Consider the following 24,145-nt stretch of genomic DNA (forward strand, 5'->3'; position numbering starts at 1 on the left):
CACACAACCCCCACCCCAAAAACAAAAAAAACACAAAAAAATTGCAAACAAACAAAATGAGAAAGAAAAAACAATCTACTTAGTTGTCTTTGTGTCTTCTAAGCATTGGGGATAACGTTCTACTAAGCATGGCTGTTACACTTGTATATATATATTGAGCCTTGATAGGCCTATGATGTAAAACAATTGTATTGATGGTGGTTTAACTCTAATTTTTTTTTTGCTTAATTTTTACAGTTACATTCAGCTGTTAGATAAGCAGGAAAAATAGTTTGCTGGCTAGTTTTACTCATTTATGTTAGCTTTAATGCACATTTYTAAAAGAACCACGGTCTTGTTTTAACTACCTGCTAGATATAAGTAATACAGAGGTGCTGGCATGCTTTACAGTACCTGATTTGATACCGTTTTTTTGTCTTGTACTATTACATAAATCCAGTCATGCACTTTTTCGTACACTACAAGGGGATGTGTAATAATATCCATGCTTTTTTTTTTCTTAAACTATTGCCATATTTTCAGTAAGTGTCTTTAAAAAAATTACACTTAGATAAAAGTGATCTGGTCAGTATGAGGGCATGAATGCCAAACAAAGAGTATTAGTGTTTAGTGTTAATACAAAAGTGCCAACTTTGCACACATTTTGAAAAAAAGAAAATGTAGTTACTCACCATAACCACAGTTGTAGTTTTTGGACTACACACAAAAAAAATACTGGGGAGGGAAAGGGGTAAAGTGAAATACAGAATTCTTGGTGCTTTTTTCAAGTGCCAATTATTACTAGAAACAATAGTGCATCCTTATTCCTTATATACTACATTGCATAAAAGAAAAAGAAAACAGAATAGTGTCATGTGAATCAGTAGAAACTTTTTTTTTTGTCAAACATGCATAATATTTGGGGATATAAATGCTGATACTACTTGTCACAGAACAAAGATGAATATAATTTTGTGTGCTTCTTATTATAGCCTGGATTTTTGTGGTGTTAAAAAAAAATCAAAAGGAACAGGGAAATAATGTTAACTATGTTGTTCTGTAAAGTTGTCTTTTTTGCAATGGAAAGTGCTGTAGTATGATTAAGGCATGTTTTATAGAAGCAATCAAAARAAATTAATGGCAGAAGCACTTAGTAGCTCTGAAAACATATGCTGGACTTTTTATTGGGTAACTTTCCCTTTGGACAAAATTAGAAGCCAGAAAAAAAAAAAAAAAGGATGTCTAATTGTGTTAATGTTTTGTGTTTCACTCGCATGATTTGTCAGAAAATAACAAAAGTCCAAGAARGATAGTGAGCAAGAGAGCGAGCACAAACGGGAGACAGAAAAGGAGCAAGCAGTTGAGAAAAGCAGAGAGAAAGGAGGCTGCCCTCTGAATTTTTTTGTTTCCAGTGTTTACACATGTTGCTGGAGCTGGTAAACCACACTGGCAGCCTTAGTTACCACAACATACTGGCTGAGGGATGGTATTTACTTAAGTTCAATCTACAGCCAAAGCCATTAGGATGTGTGTTGTAGACTTTTCTTTACAAAACCAATAACAATAACAAAAGCAAAAACAAACAAACAAACAACCCCCCAAGGGATATTCAGCATACAATAAAATACTCCTTCAGTGAGAATGTGTTCCTTTTCTGTATTTACTGACCCAGAACATTATCCTTCTTAGCCAAGAGTCAGAAATGCTCCATTGTTTCAGCTTGCTGTATTGTTTTGCTGTGCATTTTGATTATTCTTACTTTTTATGTCCACTTGAATACTTAACTCCTGTTACATTTTCTAGAGGAAACTCTTAATATAGATTTCCTCYTTTTTAGTACTTTTTATGCATTTCAGTATTTTTGTTTCCAAAAGTAGGAATCAATATCTAATAAATCAGTATTTCCAGTTGTAGAAAATAAAAGAAAAATATTTCTAAATGAATTCTCACTATGTTACTATGAGTCATAAGCCTCTGATATTTTTTTTTTTTTATTCTGCACACTCGTGAAACCCTGAAAACATTTGTGGATTCCTCAGAAAGGATAAGGAAAATTTACCTTCTGGTTTAACAAAAGAAACTTTATAGCAAAAAACGAAGCTGTTTCACTGACATTTTTCTTTCATCTTTTTTATTTTCTTCAAAGTCTCAACTACTTTGTTTTGTTAAATTGAGTGGAGAGATCTGCTTTGCTTTGTTTTGTGTTGTGCAAGCTCAGTGTGTTTGTGAGAAAGGGAAATTAGAACAGTAAGGGTGCATTCTTCCAAAACACATGAACCTTTATGGTGTTACCTGTTCTGCTCTCCCATCTCTCCTCCCAGGCTAATAGGAACAAGTAATATGGAAAGTTTAAAGAATAAAAGAACAAAAATTGAATTGAATACAGAAAAAAAACCCCCACTCTTTTGTAGTATGCACGGTGTAAATAAATATAATTTTTAATGAAAAACACATTTGAGGTATATAAATAATTCCTTACTGAATGAATCACTGTYCAGCATTTCCATTTCACTCTGTTTCTGTTAGAGGTCAAATGGGTTTGGTGAAATTGTTTGGAAATTTAACCATCATCTGTCGATAAATTCAGCAGAAGAAAAAAAAATCTGTTTGTTAAACAAAATTGAACAGCACATTCTAAAAAGTAAGGACAAAGGGACAAACCTCCAAAAAATGTTAGAAGCTCACAAGCCCTACTCTTAGCTTCATTCAGATTTGGYTTAAGCCATGTAGGAGATACTGTCTCTGACTTGTGGACAGAATATTGCTCACTGTTATTTTTAGGCAAATCAAGTTGTTTCTTCAGTGCTAGTGATACTAATGTCAGAACAGTCTTTTTTTCAGAAGGGCACTTACACTTACATTGAACTGAAAGGCATTTCCCTCCTTTCCACTCACCATACATCTCTATGAGAACCCATATTTATCAGAACTGTTCCTGTGGTGGAATTTGTATCATCTGACGTTACCTGAAAAATTAATGAAAGGTCTGGGTTGTAGCAGCTTGGTTTTACTGAAAGTAGCATTTCTGGGTTATCTCAGCAGTGACCCAGAATGCAGTAAGAATAATGACCAAACATCTCATCTCTTCAGCACAGAATATGGCCTGTAATGGTGTGATGACATGAGAAGTATTGTGCAGTTGCTTATGTTATCACAAACCTGTTGCTATCCCTTTGGTTTCCAAACCTGTCAGTCTAAACCATTTTGCAAGAACTAGACCAACTTTTAGGAAGATACTTTTCCTTCTCCATGGTGTTTTTTCCTTCTGTTTTTTTTTTTTTTCCCTGTAGTTATTGTGGTCACTCTTTCCATATTGTTTCACTGTTTTGTTTATTCAAGGTAGTTGTATTTTTCTGTAAATATTGAAAAGCTTTGTCTGCAATTAGAAAATAACTGTACTTAACCTCCTTTAGAAACAGAACTACTTGTCCAGAGGTTGTTTAGGATTTTTTTTTTCATTGGGAGGGTTGGRGGTATTGTGTGTCAGGAAAGCATATGATAATGGTTAATCACAAGGTATCTTTTGAAAAACTGTATGAAAATTTGGAAGGAAAACAGCACAGTCAAAGCATAAGAATGGAAACCATGAATTTRACACCCCTGGTAGTCCCTTCTCACTTTTTAGTATCACACATCACTTACCCGTTTATGTTTCAGTCTGTTAAAATATCACTAATACTCATATGATCTTGCCCATAAGTGTGCTCCTGTGAGGACTAATTAGCTGGTATTAGTAAAAAGCTAATTTAACACATAAATATTTCTGCACATCTTAAAATATTTCGTCAATTTTTCTGAGCCGTATCTCAACCAGGTACCTTTTTTTATACCTGATATTTTAACCTTGCCTTTTAAWTTGTAGGCGACTCTGTGGTGACGTGTAGTTGTGCACACAAGGTGTATGCACTCTGTCACAGAGTCTCGACTCRATTTGACAAAATGTGGAAGGTATCCATTAAAAATCATAATAGCACATGGATACTGCKCTTAAAGATCTCTCAAAGGCTCTTCCTGACTGAGCTCATAAAATTTGTACTTTTCCTAGGGGGCTGTAGATACTTTACACAGAAGAAATGGACCACCATATTTGCCATGGGTAACCTTTAGTGTCCCTTCCTTCCTTCCTGCCTTCCTGCCTTCCTGCCTTCCATTCCTCCCTCCCTCTCTCCTTTCTTCCTCACTCTCTCCCTCTCCCCTTCCTCCCTCCCTCCCTTCCTCCCTCCCTTCTCCCCTTCTGTTGTGGAACTGAAAGTGTACTTTCCCTGACTGTTCCACAAGTTTATACATTTTCCGTCACCTATGTGTTTCCAATTCCATCCCACAAAAAGGAAACTGTTCAGGAAAAATTAGTAGAGTCAGGTTCTAAACAGTAAAGGAGCTGCCAGGGGTGGTCAGCACCTCAATTGATCTGGTCTAGTACAATTAATAAATAGGAAGTGGGGCTGCCAGGATCCACTTGAGTTTTCCCTGCGTTTTAGCCTTCTCAACCCAGTTAAGGATCTAACATAGCTAAATCTATGGGGTAGGAATGTTAAAGCAACAAGACAAGAAGCTGTGTGGATATCATGAAAGCTCAGAAATATGMTGATTCAAGGCCTGATCTGTTCCAGAGACAGGAAGCATTTTCAAGATCAGAGATTTAGTTCCAAAAATTTCTTTTCAATGTGTATGATATTTTGTAATCAAAATGCTTGGTATGGACACATTTCTCACATGGTGGTCATTAAGGGTGTCAGCTGCCATCAGAAAATAGGACGTCTTTTTAAAAATGTGTTTGTACTCAAATTCTGCACGACATTTTCACAGCAACATTGGTGGCAGAGTAAATAATAAGGGAGGCAAAGTGTATGGTCTAAGAGYGCACACATGCTCCTCTAAGGTTCTTTTTTGCTACTTACATGAACAGAACTGTTACTTCTTCTGTCCATAGAATGTTTCTGTCACTTCTCTCTTTGGGTTAACAGCATTACTCTTTTCATTTCAAAAGAGAAGTAAAGGTGTCTGTTCTAAGGGCAAGGAGGCTGCAGGGGTTCTCTGTTGGGAAAAGGTGAGTGGCAGACACATGATGGCAGCTGGTATATTTCAGTTCCTTCTTAGTTTTGTTTTTTTCTTATGTAGTGACATAAGAAAAAGACTTTGCTGCTATAGTAACTCAACAAAACAGTGATTGTAGTGCTACTTTGCTAGATAAGCATCAGCATATCTTGCTGTTGCCACATGATGAGTTGGGCTTTTTTCTCCCATTCTGTAGGGACATAAAAGGAACTCTTTTCCATACCCATTTCTACTTCAGGAACAGAGCAAAATCATATGATGGACTGAACCTTTCACCCACATGTTTGCCCAAATACATGTCTGTTCCAGTCTCATGGTTTCTGTCTCTTCCTGCCAACATTGCAGCATTATCACTGCCTTTTAAATGGCTGTAACAGAGKGAAGCAGCAACTATTTTACATAAGTAGTATAATCTTGAGTCTGTAGTTAACCAGTCTTGTGTGGCTTGTTTTCTCTGTTCAAGTCATGATATTGAATGACAGCTTTGATTTTTTGATCAAGGTATTGATCATGTATATCCCAATACTGTTGCTGTTATGTTTGGCACTGACACTTAAATGATAACGGTTCTGGACCACCAAAGGGTTAAAAAATGGACATGTTTTTGACAAGTCCTCTGACTTTTGCCAGTATTATTGTTCATTATGATGACACTGTGTTTTTTTTAAATAGCAGCTGTAGTTGTCATGAAACTATTTTCCCATTCTTCTCCTTTAAAGTGTGATGTTGTAAATTCATGTGACCTTTCCTGCAAAGAATAAATATTTCTTTTTTTATATAAGATCTCAAGACAAGGCTTGGTTTGTAACAAATAGTGGCCCATTACAAAGCAGGAAAAAAACTGAGTGGAGCAGAAAGAAGCTTCAGTTCAATTTCACCTCATATCTTTCTAATAACTTACTTGTCACTTTATTACCTTCCAGTAATGTGAATGCTGCTGACAAGACTGTCACACTAACAGCAGACAACACCCTCTCTTCCTTAGCCCCAGCTCTCCTGGCTACTTATTGCACTGGCCCTGAAGGGACACAAACTAATAGTGTGCTTTCAAGTTCAGCACTTGGCCATCAAATATAAAAGGATGTGTAATTGCCTGTTTATCCCCTGTGAAGGCGAAATGGAGTATAAGAGCCAGGCTTTCCTTCCCCATTCCCTGACACACACACACACGCAGACACACACACAGGCATGCACACACATCTGCAGTGAGTGAAGGGAAGTCCCATCTGGAGCGCTTTGATTTGTCTTTGGGAAGCCCAAGGCTGCCACTGGCTGCTCTATCGAGCTATCAGGTAGACAGTAACAAGATGGCTTCTTAGCAAAAGGTCAGCTGAGAAATACTGTCTGTAATGGCACTTTTGTCTGCTTATGTAGCAACTAATTGCTTTCTATTGGCATAAACCATACTGTGCCTGCTAGAAATAGTTGTTTGACTTTGCTACATGTCTTGCAGCGTACGTTCAGTGCCAAGCAGGATGTGCAGTCTTTTTTTAGACTGGTTTAGCCCACCCCTGGGCAAATTTCAAAGTAATGGCATCCCTTTCGTTTCCTATTGTGAATGCCAATTCCCTGTATCCTCTTCTAGTGTGACAGGAGCATCTCCKGCTAAGGTCAGTGTGAACTTCTGTAAAGTGTTAGACAAACATACCTGAGACACAATCTGCTGTCCTCATTCAAAGAGGAACTTTTTCTGATTTATCCCTTCATTTGCAAGAACACTGCTAAAAGCACATGCTTCAGAAGTGCTTCTCAGTTGGGGCCATCAGAAGAGAGAGAGTTTTACAGTGAAGTAACTTGAGAGCACATGCTCTGTTTTAAGAAATTTTAAGTGCATGAAGTCCAACATACCTGGCTGCAGGCTCCCCCCTTTCCTTTTTACTGTATGCTTTCTGACTGCTGAATAGCATTTGAAAATTCAAGTAGGCAGAGGAGCTGCTGAAGCATGCTTTCCTTGCAGGGTCAGCAGCGTTCCCATGCCAAGATCATAACGCCAGTCCTGTATGCACCCGAGAGCATTGGGCACAACCAGCACAGCACCAAAAAGTCAAAGATGGGTTTCAGACATAGCCCAAGACCAGGAGAGATAAACACAACTATTTTGGGGTTTGTTGTTTTACATATCCTTGGATCAATTGATGGCATTGGTTGGCTGCAGTGCCTCTTTGCTGGTTCCAGATGGCATTCCAGAGTGTGTTGTAGTCTGATGTTTGCTGCAACAGAGGGGATGGCGCCCACCATTAATAYGCTAAGGTCTTTTACCAGTCAAAGGTCACTGATCTTTTCCCTCCTTTTCCTTCCGAGTTCATCAGAAACTACAAGGGTGAAACCAGCAGACAAATTCCTGAGGCCTGTTTGTATCAGAAGTCTAAAGGCTGAGCCCAGCCTCTGCTCCCCTGTCAACTCCATGTGCGCATGGCACTGACGGAGGTTGAAGCAGCCGGATGAGCTGACCTGCGATGATGAGCTTGGGCAGCCGTCCTTGCTGTACCGTTTCCAAGGCTGTTTGTGGAAACTGAGGACTTTCTGATCGAAGAAATCATTTGTGTCCTTTGTGTGTGTTTGTGAATATGTGTGTGAGTGTGAGTGTGACAGAAGAGAAGCAAAACAGATGCAGTGTTAGAAGAAGGAGCCTTAAAAATGAAGATTACAAGTGAGCATAATTACATCATTTCCATCACACTTACGTAGGTGTATATATATATACATATATATTTCCTCATGCACTTAAAAGTACAGGAAACAAGTGAGCAAATGAGTGAGCAAATGTTTAATGTGTAGAGTTTTTTCTAGTGTTCTACAGATTCTGTACGTTGCTCCCTTCAAACCTTTAGAGACAAATATTTTAGGAAAATTAAGAAAAKCATCCAGGGCAATTACATTTCTAGAGAAGAAAGAGAGAGCAAGACTAGCTAAGTGATGCATAAAGATTTTATAAGGCATCCGTTGTCAAACAAAAGGTTGAGAATGATCAGAGGATAATGCACAGTTAGGATGGCAAACTCATCCATAGTTAATCACAACCTGTCCACTTCTGCCTCGAAATGCAGGAGGCTCTGAACAGCAGCTCTGCGGCACCAGTGGCAGTCATGCGTGCACGTGTCCGTGCCTGAGTGGGGGAGCATTATGCAATCATCACGTCCAGATCAAGATATTGTCATATGTCCACATCCCCACCCTTCCCCACCTCCTGTACTGATGGGGCAGAATGCATCCCCCTGCCCCATTTCACCTGTAGCCACATGAACTGTGATTCTAAGGATGTTCTTCTTAGTTTACCTGATGACCTAGGGACACCTAAGCTGTGCAAAGGCAGATTTATTCATTATTTTTCAACTAGACTTTTACATTTGGACATTTTTTATAAGTTTTGTTGGGTTTTGTTTTTTTTTTTTTTAACAAACCCTTGTACAATTTTCAACCATTGTCTTTAATTTTCCCATTTTCTTTACACCCCTTCTCCTCTCATTCCAAGAGCGGTGTCTCATTAAAATTCTCTCAGAAAAGTAACACATCCTCCTAGTGTTCTTCATTTCGGAAAGTTTTATACATTCCATCTGTGAAAATGGTTACTGTTTGTAAAGTGGCAAGATGAATAAAATGGCCACTGTTATGTGTGTGTTTCATTTAGCAATTTAAAAATATGAAATTCAGCATGCTGCTTTTTCTTGTGCAAACTTTGGTTCCTATATCATATTGGGCTCCTTTCCCAGAACATGGCTGGTTTTTGATGGGCAGCATTTGTGTTCTCAGTTGATGCCTCCTGCCTGTCCTCCAGTTTATAAGAGTGATCTGTGTTCCAATGCAATGTAAGTGCAACAGGGTGTGCAAATAAATCGATCTGAATCTGAACACATTCAAAATTTACCCTGGCTGAAATTACACACACTTTTACGTATCAAAAACAGTTCACTGCAACCTGTTTGTACCTATACAAATAACTCATTGTAGGGATGGTTGAAGCAGTTTGAAGTTTCATTGTTTGACTGAAGGCTCTTGCTCACTGTCACAGTTGATATTTTAACAGCTTTTAATATAGAAGGTCAAACACAGTGATTTCCTTTGTAGCTGTCTGCTGTGTTTCAGTTCTCCTGAACTGGAAAGATGGGAACCTGACTGGGGAGTTCACATGGAGATGTAAACTGAGATAAACTGGATTTGACCCTTCTTGTATCTGAAAGCTCTTAGGGGTCTGGCAGTGCATTCAGTCACAGAGGCATAAAGCCTGGAAACCCTTTATCAGTAGGGCATGGGAGGGCTCTCACAGCCGGGCTGCGACCCCCTGTGCCAACCAGTGATGCACCAAGAGCAGCAAGGGGGCTCCTGTGTAGAGAATGGAGAGCTTGCTGATGGCTGGCAAAGCTGGGCTTGTTCCAGCGGACTTTGTCAAGACGTGTTCCCGGGGTACCCCAGCCAGGCACAGCAAAGTGTGGAGTCGAGGCCTGATGGACATTTTTACAAAGGTCTTTCTCAGTTTGGAATAGAGGAGGCTTTTCATTTTCACTGTTTGATCTCAATGTGAGCAAAATGTGAGTGCTCTGCTGTCCTGCCTGCAGAACCAAAGCATGCACTATGGAATATAGCTGTACAAGGGGATACGAAAATTTGCATCATGTTGACCTAATAATCGTGACATTGGTAGCTTCATAAATATTGTATGTAGTCTAAACAAGTTTTTTTTTTTTTCCATTAGTAATCTGAGGGAATTATAAGTCCTATTCTAATTCGACATTTCTTTTCTTGTATTTTCTGTACTGTAACTGTCCTAAGGTATGTCTTTTGCATAAAATGCATAAGGTTTTGGGGATATAAATGGAGTTTTACTCATACTTTGTCCAAATACCTCTTGTAATTTGTATCAAAATTCTTGTACAATTTTTATATTAAAGATTTATCAGTCACTGATCTTTTTGTCTGTGTTTCATAATTTTTTACTAATTCAAGCAATACACATTTTCATGGAAAGACATATGGTCATGGAAAGATCTTCACCTGCAAAGCTTATGCATGGCCTCTTGTGGTTTGAAAGCTGCACACTACATTTAAGAGTTTCACATACTTCCCAGAAATTGAATAGGTTAAAGCTTTTTGAAAGGGAGAGAATTGTTTTGCCCCCCAGTTTGTACACATTTACTTAAAAATGTCTTATTTAGTGCAGTATCCAGAATCCTAAAGTCTCACTTATTTAGTCACCTGTCTGCAAAAAGCCCTTAAGATGGACATTGCTCACRTTTTCATAGAAGTGAAAGGTCTTACCCAACTCTAACTTGTTGTCATAGCTCAGCACTCATTTTGCTTTTCAAAGCAGAGGTACACAGCTCATTATCTCAGTGTTTGGTAAGAATWTTCTCATGCTTTGAAACGGTGAGCACGTTGGCCAAATGTGTCTCCCCACTAMCCTTTATCTGTAAATCTAGGACTGTGCTGTAAAAATTTATCACCAAAGGATTCACCTTTGAGTCCTTGGGATTGGCTTTGTGGTCCATGCTGATTAGAAGAAAGTGTTGTATGGGGAGATGTTTTGAAAACCCATTTTCAGGACAGAATAGTTCGTTTTGTTAAAAAATCCTGTTTTTCTTGTAAGTGATGTCTGTTTCAGCTGGGAAGATGTGAGCAAGATTCTTCTGGGGTAAATGCTTTTGGTTTAGCCTGAGCTCTTATGCTGCTAGTAATTTTCTACCTACTGCACGTCTTATCAGTGAAGGAAACAAAATACTCCCATAGGATAGTTTTGTTCTTTGCTCTCTGCTCATAGAGACAAAAAGGCCATGTTATAAGCATGTCCAAGACAATGTGTAGCAATATGTGTCATATTCATTCATTCTACAAGAGAAGAGCTGATAAAACTCAGCTTGTTAAGTGCTACGAAATGCTGAGCACTGGGGTGGCACATGCSTCAAAGCATGTGGGTATATGCTGAACTTCAAGCATGTACAGGCCTGTTTGGCTTGATGGAAATGGATATCTGCTTGCAAATGAGCCCCTCTCTGAAGTATTAGCCAGACTGAAAACAGCCTGCTCAGTGTTCAACAAGAGTCAATAAGACTTTCGGCTGCCTCACATTTTCTGATCAGCATAATCACCAGCTGAATGAGAGGGTGGGAAAAAGGGGGATGTGAAGGCCAAATAACCAGAATTTGCTAAGCACTGTGARCTGTAAGTCTGAAGAAAGTTATTGGTGAGTAATACATACTCTCTGATGGGTTTAGTTTCAGCCTTCCCTGCATGCCCAAGAACCATTTTTCTGCAGAACATCTAGCTCTTAAAACTGGACTTTGCCTTTTAATCCAACTACTTCACAGGTTAAATTTAGTTTACATATTGAGAGTCATGAACTATGAGGATACAAGATGTCTGCCACAGATCCACTAAATACAGGGTTGAGAGTGTWTATTTCATTGCCTGTTTTTAATCAGCCTGGCTTAAACAGCTCAATAATGAGCTGAATGCCTTTAATCTGTTACTGACTTTCAGTTGTCAGTTTCATGTCATTAAATTACATGCCACCCTTTCCCCTTCCCTTCCCTTCCCTTCCCTTCCCTTCCCTTCCCTTCCCTTCCCTTCCCTTCCCTTCCCTTCCCTTCCCTTCCCTCACATTTCCATTCTTCTCCTCCTTTGCCTTCCCCTTCTTTGTCCACTTACATTTTCTCTCTCTCCTTTATTTTTTTGTCTCTTCACCCCCCCTTCTTTTTTCCTTATTTTTTCTTTCCTTTTTTTTCCCCAAAATACTGAAAGCACATGCAACTCTTCATTTAAGTGGGCAAAAAATAAAGAGGGAGGAAGAGAGTAAAAAAGTTAAGCAACTCTGGGGGAAAGTCAACCTTTGTTGAGGCATGTGGTTATCCTCCCGTGTTATTAAATGTCATAGATGTGTTAATGTGGTTCTGCATGGAAGCCAAGCATAATTATAATATTTTAATCTGTCATAACACATCTATAATTGGCATGAATTCCCCTAAACCAATTTTTTTTTCCTAGCATAGGGTTTTCATACTCAGAGAAGAGATATTAGCAGGCACCCAGAAAGACTGCTTTTGGCACAGCTCTGAGGTAACTACCTGGGTAGGAGCCAGTCGAAGCACACTGGGCCACTTGAAACTTGCTGTCTGCTTGTTCACTCCCAGCAAGTTGACAGTATGACAGTAGATTAAGTGCTACTAATTTAATAAAGGCACTCCTGCACTGATGTTGATATACCAACAATGAGCAAGGGGTGGTAAGAAGAGAGGAGGATAAAAGGTATATTAGTTTGCCTGAAGTGATACTGGGGAAAAAAAACCTCCTTCTATTGATCTTATGTGAGGTGCAGTTATTTTTAAGTCACCTGACTCATGCTTATCCAATCCTTACCCATATTCATCAGAGACAGTTTAATGAACAGATATTGATTAACTGAGGTAGCTGGAGATATTTCCCAACAGTGCTAGTTCACATTGATAGGTCTCCAGTGGGAATACATGGAAGTGCAGCCCTGAACATAACTTATTGTGTTCTAGGTCCTTCAATTGATTTTATTTGAAGAAAAAATATACAGTGGCTCTCCCGTGACCTTTAGCTGAAACCTCTCTGTAAAGAACACAAAATGACAGTCAGACCAAATAAGCATTGCTGCTTACAGTCCTGTCTGTTGTGGCAGAGCCAAGGTAGCTAGGTGCTGCATGAATGCTGTGGTCTCCGTAGGACACCGGAACACAGAGCAGCTCTGCTTTCAGGTGGCAACTCCCAGCCATTACCAAAAAAAAAAAAAAAAAAAAAAAAAAAAAAAAAAAAAAAAAACACAAAAAAGGAAAATCCTATTATAGCCTTTATGTTGCTCTACTGCTTCATCTAGATTTCAATTCTCTCAGCAGCACTCTGTTAATCCTCCCACAGCAACCAACAGAGTTCAGCAAAATATCCAGTGAATGTAATGCCATTGAACTGGTAATGCATCCCAGTGGTGTACTAGTCCCAAGTGCTGGCTTCCCAAGAGGTTTAAGCAATCTGAGTGCTATGCCACATGGAACTCATTGAATGCCCCTTTGGAGCTTCCTGCATTGCTTGGGAATGCTTTCTCATGGCAAGTTCTTGAGACCAATGTGCTACTGATGTAGGATCCAGATCCTCATTTTTAGCTCCATTCCTTAACACTGTAGCAGTAGCTAGAGAAAATATCACCAACCAGTAAGGGTCAAAATGAATGCTAGTAACAAGAAAAAAAAGCCTAAAAGGAATTTACTAAGAAGACCAAAATTGGCAAGCCCAAAATGCATGTTTCAGAAGCCTTCAGAACTTGCAAGAAGTCAAGCTGACTCAAGCTTTGCAAAATTAAAGCACATAGCAAAATCTGCCTTCACTGGATAAACAAAGTGAGACCAGCAACAACATGAAGATTCTTTCTGATGAAGTGCAGAGACTTTCATGATCAAATGTGATTCCAGAATTCATCAGATGAGTCATTTTCATGAGAGTCTGGACAGCACCAGGGCTACTTCCCCAAACCCAATTAGAGCACTGAATATAGTTCAGTTGCCCACAGACAAGAAGGAAAAATTCAAAGAAAGTCTGTGTGTTCTCGAAGAGAATCAAATAGGTGCTTTTATGATGGTAGCTTTAGAGAGCCTGTTTTTCATAGCCAAAAAGTGAGAACTGAGAGGAATGATTTTGCTGTAAAAACATATGACAATGGAGTAGGGTGCAAACACTAGAGACAAAGAACGATGTATGTTAACAAGAACAAATAGTTATATATAATTTTATGCTGGAAAGTAGAAACAAGTTTAAGTGCTGAAGCACTGACATTCTGGATCAGCCSTCCAATATCAGCAGAAGAGGCCAAAATGAGAACTAGTTAGATGATAGAGAATCAGTTTATGAGGAGATTTAAAATATGGTTATCTGCAAAAGCAGGGGTTGGACTTCCTTTCCATCTTATTTCATCTATACCCAGTGGTGTTTAACTAAGTAACCAGACTGTTAGGAGGATAAGTTCAAGGCCCTTTCGTATTCCCATTTGTACCACAGCACACAGCAAATGCGTTCATCTTGCCAACTCATTTTCTCACGTCTAAAAGAAATATCTACACTTTTACCATATCTGACGGTAATTTCTTCTCATGATCAGCCTTTTTTTGGGTCAGTAAAAATATCCTTGCAATGTGAGATCCTTTTTCTTTCTTTCCAAGGTGGTATTTTTATGCAGCTCCTTCTCCTTCTTATCTTTACCCTTTTTAATAATACATATTAAGATCGCTGAAAGTTTTCTTAATTAGAGCATTTGATTTCACTTGTCCAACATGCTTTAATCCTCTGTAACAAAATTATTGCAGAATTTGGGTGCACCTCAATTTTATGAAATTTTAGAATCAATATATCTAAAGCAAAGGACTTCCACAAAGACTGTACTCCACTAGAAGTCCTATCCTAAGTGTTTCACAGGAGCTGTCAGTGGAATATATTTTAGACAGATATTCTCTCATTGGTGATGAATAATATCAACCACATACCTTTGTCAATGATTTGGGAAATATCAAATCAGATATTTGGTATGACAAGATGTCTGATATAGCTTCTCTGACTTGAGAAAAGACTAAGTTTGAAATTTGAATTTTAAAATATTATTTTCTAGCTGTCCCGTTATTTTTCAAGATACAAAACATTGCAGTTGCTCTATAAAATTTCCATCCTGTTCCCACGGCCTCTGGTGTCCATTCACATAGCTTTACACTCACTGGGCTCAATTTTGGCCTGGRTGTGTTCAACCCAGCCTGGTGAGGAAAGGGTTTAATCAGTGTGACATGCCTGGGATCTGATGGGAAATTACTCTATATCCTTGCCCTGGTCTTGTAATTAAAATCAGAATAACAACGGTCAAACCCTTGATGTGCTGCAGCAGTCAGTGTCCACTGATTCCAGTGATAAATGCTGCATGAATGAAATGTAAACTGCAACTGGAGAATTTCATTATGGTGTATATGCATTGCATATTGGCTTACAATAATTCAGGCCAAGAAGTGTACAGTGTTTCAAGTTTCTCTACAAATCCACTTAATTCTATCCTGAAAACTTGGTGTTTTCCTTAAGCTGGCCACAGCCCAGAAAAAGCTTTACAATGATTTTTTTTTTCTTTCTTGTCTAAGATCCCAAAGTAGATATTTCTAAAAGATGACAAATTGCCAAAATGCAAAATGCATGTGAACCTTATGTTACCCTGTTGCAAGCTCCAAGAGCAAAGCCATACAGAAAAGTCAGAGAAAGCTATTAAGTCACAAAGAGCATGTCAGGGAATCAATTCTATGAACATATTTGAAATTAATAAGCTATAGCAAGAATTTGCATGATTAAAAATGGCAGGTCACAAAAAAACAGTGTCAACAAGCATGAGAGTTAGACTCACAGCCTCTGGATCAGTAAAAGTGTTAATTCACCAAGATCAAAGGGTCAACTATGTCTAATAAAAAACAAAAATAATGCATAACTAAAGAGCTTTCAAAATACAGTCATATATTATGTTAAGGCAAGTTCACAGGAGGAACTCTGGTATACATTGAACTCTTGTGTTTTAGAATATCTCTTTCTGTAAAACTAGAATGAAATGAAAAAAACTTCTCATCTTAATTCAAAGTAACACATCAGTGCTGACTTGTGAAACAGCTTTAGTCAAGCCACTAAGTAATCACAATCCCAATATAATCAGCATCAGACCTTCTAGAAAACAGTTGTTGGAGGAGAAAAAAATGATCATATTCACATGCCAAATTTAAAATCACGAGACCTTTTAGAAAAWTTGTCCAATAAAAGCATAACATGACAGCTACTAGATACAGCATAGAGGTTATTTTAAGCTACCATAACTTTCAAAGTAAGTMGGAGAAACCTAGAACAGGAAGGCCTGAAAAGTACACTCCTATTTTATTTCTAACCTAGCTTCATAAGGAAATGAGTATTATACCATCTGACTGCGTACATCTGGGTCTGCCTGGGTGCACTTCTCTCCAGTATTATGAATGCACAGACCTATTTCAACCAAATTTAGTCAAAGGCCAAAAACTCCAAGATGGTAGGTGTGAGTGGTAGAAAAATAGGCACAAAAAAAGAAAGAGAAGTACTGACCCTGGGAATGGCTGCAGGGAGTGGAACAACCTTCTGTTGYGCTGCTCTCCAACACAGGACTTACACCTCGGGGAAAACAGACTTGAAGCTAATTCTCACATTGCTGCTTGCCTGATGGAAACCATGCCCCGGATGATTGTGTCAAGAAAAATTACTTTCCTGGATGATTTTCTTTTCTGTTTCTGTGTTAAGTCTCAGCCCTCCTCTTCTGAAGGTGGTGTGGTGAAGCTTCTTGCTCAGCTGTAGTGAGGRCTTAGGCAGCCATCTACAGATCTGGAAAGCCCTAGGAGCTCTGAGTAGTATCAGTTCATCTGGGGCCAGCCACATCAGAGTCATTCAAGTGGTTCCCACCTTCCTCAGGAAGGAATTGGTAGTTCCTGAGGTAATCATAGCCCAGCAGCTGAAATGGTAGCTATGGAAAATGTTTTGATCCCACCTTATCATCCAAAAGCAGAGGACAGCACTCTGCATTCACATCCAAGACCCGCTGCCATGAGCTTGGGCAAGCAGAGGGCAGAGGAAGGAGGAGCACAAACTTCTCCTACCACCACCTTCCCCACAGCTTCATGGATAAACCTGAGCCACCAAATCCTGCTCTGCTGAGCTCTGGTGTAGTAGCACGCTGCCATCCACCACGCCTGACCCTTTCAAGGTTTCCCAACTCATAGCTCACTCAGCATCCTGCTGCAGCCTGTGCTTGACAGGCTGCCATCAGAGAAGACTGGCAGCTTCCCAGCATTGGCTGACAGCAATTGCTGCTAATGCTCCCCCAGAGGTTTTGTTGTTATTGGGTTGGGTTTCTTTTCTACTCATTATTGAGTCCATTATTGACACTGCTAGCTGTTACTGAATCTATATGTCCACAGTTTTGCACAGAGAGCAGGGCCCATGAAGGAGTTTTAACCAACAAGCAGAAAACCAGAAAAGTGCTGGTCCACCTTCCCTYATCATCCCTACATGGCACTGCAGCAGCAGGCAACATGTTTACTACTGCATTCYTATGCAAGCTGCATAGTCTCAGTAATGATTTCAAGAACTGAGGCCTATGAATGCTAAGTCATTAAAGCCAAACATATTSTAATCTATAATTGTGCAAGATTTATTTAATTTAGGGGAGTTTTATTTATAGTTCTATTGGAATTGTAATGTATTTTCAACTCCCCATACCAAGATTTGTCAATTTTTACTGCGTCTTTTAATTGTGTTCTTCCAGTCCAAGTGCCAGCAGTTTTCCAAAGCAGGTGGCGGAGGAAAAAATTTGTTTGCAGCTTTTACCTGAACTACTTGAGAAAATAGCTAATTCTTTTACTGGTGGGAAGGTGGTGGGTGTACATGGCATTACTGAAGCTGGCCCATTGAACTGTGATTGCAGTAACTGTTATAGCATCTTTTTCAAAAGGCTCATTCAAAAAAACTGCAGCACCTTYCTTGGCCCTGTTTATGATAGGCCCAGAGGTCTCTCTCTCAGCTGCTGTCAGCTGCTCTTTGCTGTCAGTCTGTCCCTATTCCCCTTCTCCCTCGCTCACCCTCAACAGGGACCTGGGCAGGAACGCAGGTCTGACACCTCAGCTTTTCCTGCAGTACACTCACCTCTGGTGTCCTTGMCCACCTGTGTCTCATCAGCCCTCTTGTGTGCAGCTCTTTGTGCCTTGGCCTCCCTCTGGCTCTCAGGGGTGACCCCCAACAAACATGGCACTGCCTTGCCCTTTCCTTTTGAAGTAGGGAGGGTGGAGGGAGGTCTGGATCCTGGCCCTGACCTCATCCCTACAGGCAGAGGGATGGCAGAGTCCCAGCTCAAAACTCTTGGGAGGTTTGTCCCTGTGCTTAGCACCAGCTGGACAGCAGGGCTCAAGCTTGGTCTGCTGTGATGAGGAAACTTCATGGTAAGGCTATCAGAACAAAAAATGCCAGCACAAACAAAACAAAACAGCCAAAACATAACAAAACTTTAAAATCTTATGGTGACCACCGCGGGAGCAATGTGTTATTAAATGTTAGCATGCAGCCTCTGAGTGAAGGAATGACTCTGAGGGACTGAGTGGCTCAGCCGCTTCACTGTGTGTATCCAGTAGTTCGGAATGTAATGGAGTGAACATCCTTTCCTCATAACTTTTAATAAGACAGCTCATCAGCTGCGTTCACTGCATCCAGAGCAGGAAACTTGACGAGGTGCTTTGTACCAGGAAAGCACATCCAGTAAGCTCAGTGTCAGGTCCCAGCAAAGGCAGCTGTGAAGTATTATACAGATTTACCTTCTGTGTAGTTAAGAGGGCAAGCTGGGAATTCCAGGGGACAGAAAAAGCCACCCCAACTGAATAGCTGTCAAAGTGATAATCCTTTTAAAAGAGTATGTTTGCTGTGTGCTGCTTATTTATACAGAGCCTGTGTGCCTGGTGAAACTTTTCAGTCCTCATGAATTCAAAGAAGTAAAGTTCCCATTAACACAAATGAGGATGTTATATACCAAGATCCTGGGGCTCTGAGAGTAGAATATTCCCTTGAATCACTATAAATGGTGGAATCTTAAAAAAAATTGACTCTTTTTTTGTTGGTTTTTTTTTTTTTTTTTTTTTTAAACAATTAAAATAAAAAAAAAAAAAAAAAAATATTGCAGCAGGATTCTCACCAAAAAAAAAAAAAAAAAAGGAGAGAAAAACCTGACAAACTTTATGTTCAGAATCATAAAAAGCCCCCTAGTTTTCTTCACGCAGCAACAAAAAAGACAATCACAAAACACGCAGATCCTGGGCTAATTTTTCCCACATAGCTTTTTTTGTTGGGTCTCATTTTTGACAACCAACATTACTGGAAACTTGGAGGTGAATTCTGTAACCAAGAAGCTATTTCAACATGATGTGCACTTGACGCTGATTCCTGGGGGTGAAGAACTTGTCTTGTCTGTGCACATTGTTATAGGCCTCCATTTTGACTGAAACCCATAGTTATTATTTTAATATTAAAAACCTAGAACAATGTGCCCCCYGTGATGAAATCAGTAGCGTTTGTGCACCTTTGTATGTGCCTAAGASGGATAAAATGAGACAAAATTTGGCAGGGTGACTGCTCACTGCCAGTGACTGTGTTGAGTGGACTGATAGCCCTGTGCTGAGAGTGAAGCTGCACCACTGCCCAGGAGATAACCAGACTTGTCACACTAAACTGATGTGTGGAAGTACCCCAGACTGGTTGGTGACCATCAGGACTTTCCTGGCAGTGGCAGAAAAGCCTTAATCAAATTTTCTCTTCCTGTCCTTATGTCCAGTCTGCAAAGGCTTCTGTGGGATTTGTCCTTTAGCTTCCTCTGATTACGCATTTAATTTGAACAGGCACTTAACCTGTTTTAAGGTCTTTTTAATTTTTTTTTTTTTTTTGTAATGAGCATTTCCTAGCTATTTCATTGTAACGGAGTGGGATGGGAGTAGTTAACATGTCCATTTTCCCATTCACAAACAAGCTATTTGCCTCCAAAATGCAATTACTTTCTTTTACCTGTTAGGAAATAACACTGCCGAAGTATGTCTGATGTAGGCGGGATGTTGCCTGCAAAAAAATGGCTGAGGCATGGGCCTATTAACCTGTCCATGCTGCACTAATGATTTCACTAATGCTTTACCTTCACATGATTGAACAGGGTTTCCCTCAGATGACTGGACAAATGAGAACAGATGATCAGCAGAGTTCATAAAAGTGAAATATCTGATAGCTGCACCCCTGTTGGTCTCGTGTTATGGGTGAATCTGCATGCAGAGGGGTGAGCAGGAAGAGAAAGGGAGTTGATTGTAAAACAGCTCCATAATTACCACATAGATGAAGCTATGCATCAGTGAGAAACTTGTTTCAAGATATGTACATTGCCATAGGCATGACTGCCAAAGTCTGCTTTCACTTACRCTGATAGAAACCTGGAAAAATCCTATTTTCAGTTAAGTGACTTCAATTTGTACAAGTACAAGTGAGAGCTGAATCTGTCCCTTCAGTAAAGAAAAGAGAGGGCGAGAAAACCAAATGCAACATAGTCAAAGGGCATGAATCCCTGTATCCGAGTCCCTAAACTAATATTATTTCCTAGTGAAACAGCTTCCCTTCTACCCTGCAAAATACTCTATAGAGACTCTTTTCAGCTTCTTGGRAAAATGTGGGCAGTGTTTGCAGAGTCCAGTCTTTATTATTCTTTTGAATATTCATCTGAATTATTATTTCAGTATTACCAGCTTAAGTGACAGTGCTAGCATAACAAGAAACAATAAATCTTTGTCAAGTCTTCTCGGTGTGGGGTGAATAACCAGCGCTGATGCTGATTCCTTAAGAAAACTCATTTCTTGTAACATAAGCTCTGCTGAAGATGGTCATGTCAACTGATTAGACTTTTTACTTGGCCATATTGATTCTGTTCTACACCAATGCAGCCCATAATGCTGGCTAATGTTATTGACGAGCCATCAGTCCTGCAGAGACGTGTGGGGCATGCAGCTCTCTCCGAACCACAAAAACCTATCCATGAACAATGATGGAGAGGAAGAGGAAGATGCAAGCAAAGCACTCAGGCTGGCTTCATTCAGCCTGTAATACATTAATGAAAGACATACACTCTGTGGAAAGAGACAGATGTGGCTCTCCAGAAGCCATTTATTTATAAAATAATTATGAATGCATGATCAAGTCATGGATTTTCATTACAGCGTGCATGTCTAACACTCCTTTGTTCACGTTGTGCTCTAAATGAAATATAAAGGGAGAGTGGTAGCAGCAGAGGACTAAGAGATTACTCTCTCTTTCCATTTACCACCTTTTTTGAAACCTCAAGGACAGGTGATAGCTGGCTTTGTCAAAGTAATGCAAAGCTGCTTCTGGAAGGCACACTTCAGCTGCAACCAGAGAAGCCTCTACAGAAATGCAGTAGAAGGCAGCATCCCAGCTCCCTAAATGCTGGAACTTGTTTGAACAAGGCAAGATCATTGATACCAGCTGCTGCATGGAGAGGAGTGAGTTTGATCTTGAAGACTGCTGAGCGCAAGGCCTAACCACTTAAATCTCCATTTCATTTCCTTTTTGTTTCCTTTTCTTTTCTTCCTTTTATGCTCTGCCTTTTTGAAAGCCTAGGGTAGGGGCTTTGAAAGTTAGTCTGCCTTTTTCTGTCTCAAAATGAGAAAAGCAGAATAGAGTTATGACCTAGTCATTCAATAACTTCTGTTTCTTGAAGAGGAGGAAGACTGTGAAACTGGTAAGGAAGTCAATTATTGTATCGCACCATTCAGGTTCTGGTATAATAGTTCCATTGTCAGCTGCACTATAGTARTAGGGAGATAGGTAAACATTTAGGACTTACAGCTAATAGTTTGCTTTGTGTRCCTTTCTAGGGAGAAGCCATAGACTCAGACCATAGAAAACATAGGAYGACAAGAGCTTTTTCTGCTGAAAATTTCGGTGTAAATTCAAGTCTGGTCCTGCATCTTTACAGTCTTCCATTTGCTTTTCAATGTATCTACACTGTACAGGTTTTTTCAAAGGATCCACTTCCTTCTATAGACTGTTTGGTTTTCAAAGTACAGATATTACTGAGGCTGCATCATGTCTATGGAAAAGCATGCCACTTAGCATGCTCCTGTAAGTTTGTGAAAGAACATGTCAAATACGCTGATGGCCCTTCCAGGGTTTGTCAGTTATTAGCACCACTGACTCTGGGACAGGAAGCTGTATGTTTGCAAGAAAGGAGAAGTGCTATATTAGAGTATAGATACCAATATTGTTGCTGGCAACCTAGCAAGCAAGTGACAGAGCAGTTCAGGCACAGTGTGATGACCTGCTGCACATGTCATATATGTGTCAAAGATAATGCCTGTAACAGGAAATTAACAATAGGAATGGACAAAAAGCAGAGGAGCTGAAGTTACTTACTCCTTTTAAAAACCCCCAAAAGAGGTGACAATTAATATTGAGTAAAGAGACAAAAACTACGTTGGGTATGAGGCTGCATCAGAAACACGATAGACCACTCAATGAAAGTTTTGCTTTTAAATTRTATGAGAGACCAGGCTGGGAAGGTGGGTCAGTAATGCGCTAAAACACTTGTAGAATTTTTDTTTTATTTTATTTTTTGCAAAGTTCAAAAAATGGATAAATTTTGCAGAGCGCAGCTGCAGTGATCTATATATATTATTACAAACAAGATAATGGTGTTCATAAGCAGAGATGAAAGTGAACAGGAGCTGGCAAAATAAATGTTAGCTGAAACTGAATACCACTAACCTCCTGTGGAACATTTGTGATATTAACCCCCTGCACACCCACAGCAGAACATTCACAGGGGGAGGCTGAGCACAAAGCTTGGTGATGTTTAATTTTAATTTAACACAGCTTATCCAAGAGAGACCATACAGCTCTGTGGCACAGCTGAAAGGCTGTTGAGGAGAATGTGAGTGCATGTGTGTGGGTGCATGCATGTACAATTGCAGCCAAAACTGGGTGTCAAAGCAAAACTATCTCATTTTAGGCTTATGATAAAACAAATGGCTACACTTTAGGCCAAATTATGTTGGTGTAAATGCATAGAAAACTTGTTTCACAGCACTGGGCTGTTTCTGTATTCAGAGAACAGAATTTGTGTCTTTCTCATGCTTTTACATGGCCTTTTCTTTTTATCWATTATCCTGGTCTTCCTTTTGAACATTGTATTTCTCAGGACATAAAAAATTAGTTTTAACCATTTGTTAAAATAATAATGATAATAAAAATCCATAACAACCAAACAAACCCAAAGAAAATCTTCAAACCAATCCAAACACCACAAACCCCAAAAACTCAAAGAAAAGAATTCCCAACCGTCAGTGAAATGTTACTATATTCAGCATTTTATATTGTTTTCATTTCACTGGTTTAGAGTCGTAGCTCCACATACATTGACAGATGGAACTGGCCTCAGTGTGCTGTTCTCTTCTAGAAGACAAACAGTAGCTGCATCAACACCTTCAGTAGTCATCCTGGGTTCACAGCTAACCTGAGCTAAATCTTGACCCTACTAAAGCCATTGGAAAAGCACTGGCACCAGAAATTCACTGCATAACTGTCAAACATTCTGACTGAAGCATATTCCCTATTAATTTAACCAATCCTAGGCATCACTGAAGCCTAATTTCTTGTGAATCTCTGAGGTAATTAAATTATTCTCTTTTGACCCTCATGAGTATTTCCTCTGGAAGCTCAAGAGATTAAAAAGTAGCCTATTCTTATGCAAACGTAAGTAAATCCAGCACACAGATTTTTTAATTTCTTCAGCTGCCCTTTACAGTTCCCCTTTGTGACAAACTGATGATTTTTGACATGAAAGAGCTTAGAAATAAAGTGTAAGTAGACACCATTTGAGAAAATGGTCTTACGAGCAGAGTTAGCATGAGATTTCTTTCTTTAAGCATACGTTTCTCCTTTCAGAAAGCAGGGAAAAAAACAGCCTATTTCATAACTATCAGCACCGTGTATGCATAAGTGTATACAGTCTACAGTTCTGTCGGCTATAGATGGGGAAATCCAACTTACTGATTTGATCCTTGCCAGTGGGGTTGTAAACATGGGTTCCCATCTGAGTAATTACACTGAAGTCTGTGGTAGTTCTCACTTCCTGCCCTGTCATACCTGTGCTTCAGAACAAGAGGTCATTTCTAGCTCTGTGTGTGATAGAGTGAGAACTGAAACTAGTTCATGTATACTATTCCATTCCTATGAGTTTTCTTCTGTTGCTTGAATTCTATTTACTTTAACCTGTGACCCTAGTGCATCACAAACTTAGATCCRTTGTCACTCTGGTAGTCACATTCCACATAAATTTACTGCCAGCACATGAAATTAAAAACTTGTCAAGCATTTTTTCTTTTAATTCTTTCTCTAACTTCTCTTATAGGTTTCCCTGGGACTGAAGAGATCTCCCACCTTGGTCCCTTGTTCCATGATTTGGGGAAGCTGACGCTCACCAGCATTAGCCCAAGTAAAATTTTTGATGGTGGAAGAAAAGAAGCCATCCTAAGAGTATTAT

The sequence above is a fragment of the Malurus melanocephalus genome, unplaced genomic scaffold, assembly GCF_030028575.1.
Source record: "Malurus melanocephalus ecotype Western Australia unplaced genomic scaffold, MMel_1.1 scaffold_414, whole genome shotgun sequence".
NCBI classification, from domain to species: domain Eukaryota; kingdom Metazoa; phylum Chordata; class Aves; order Passeriformes; family Maluridae; genus Malurus; species Malurus melanocephalus.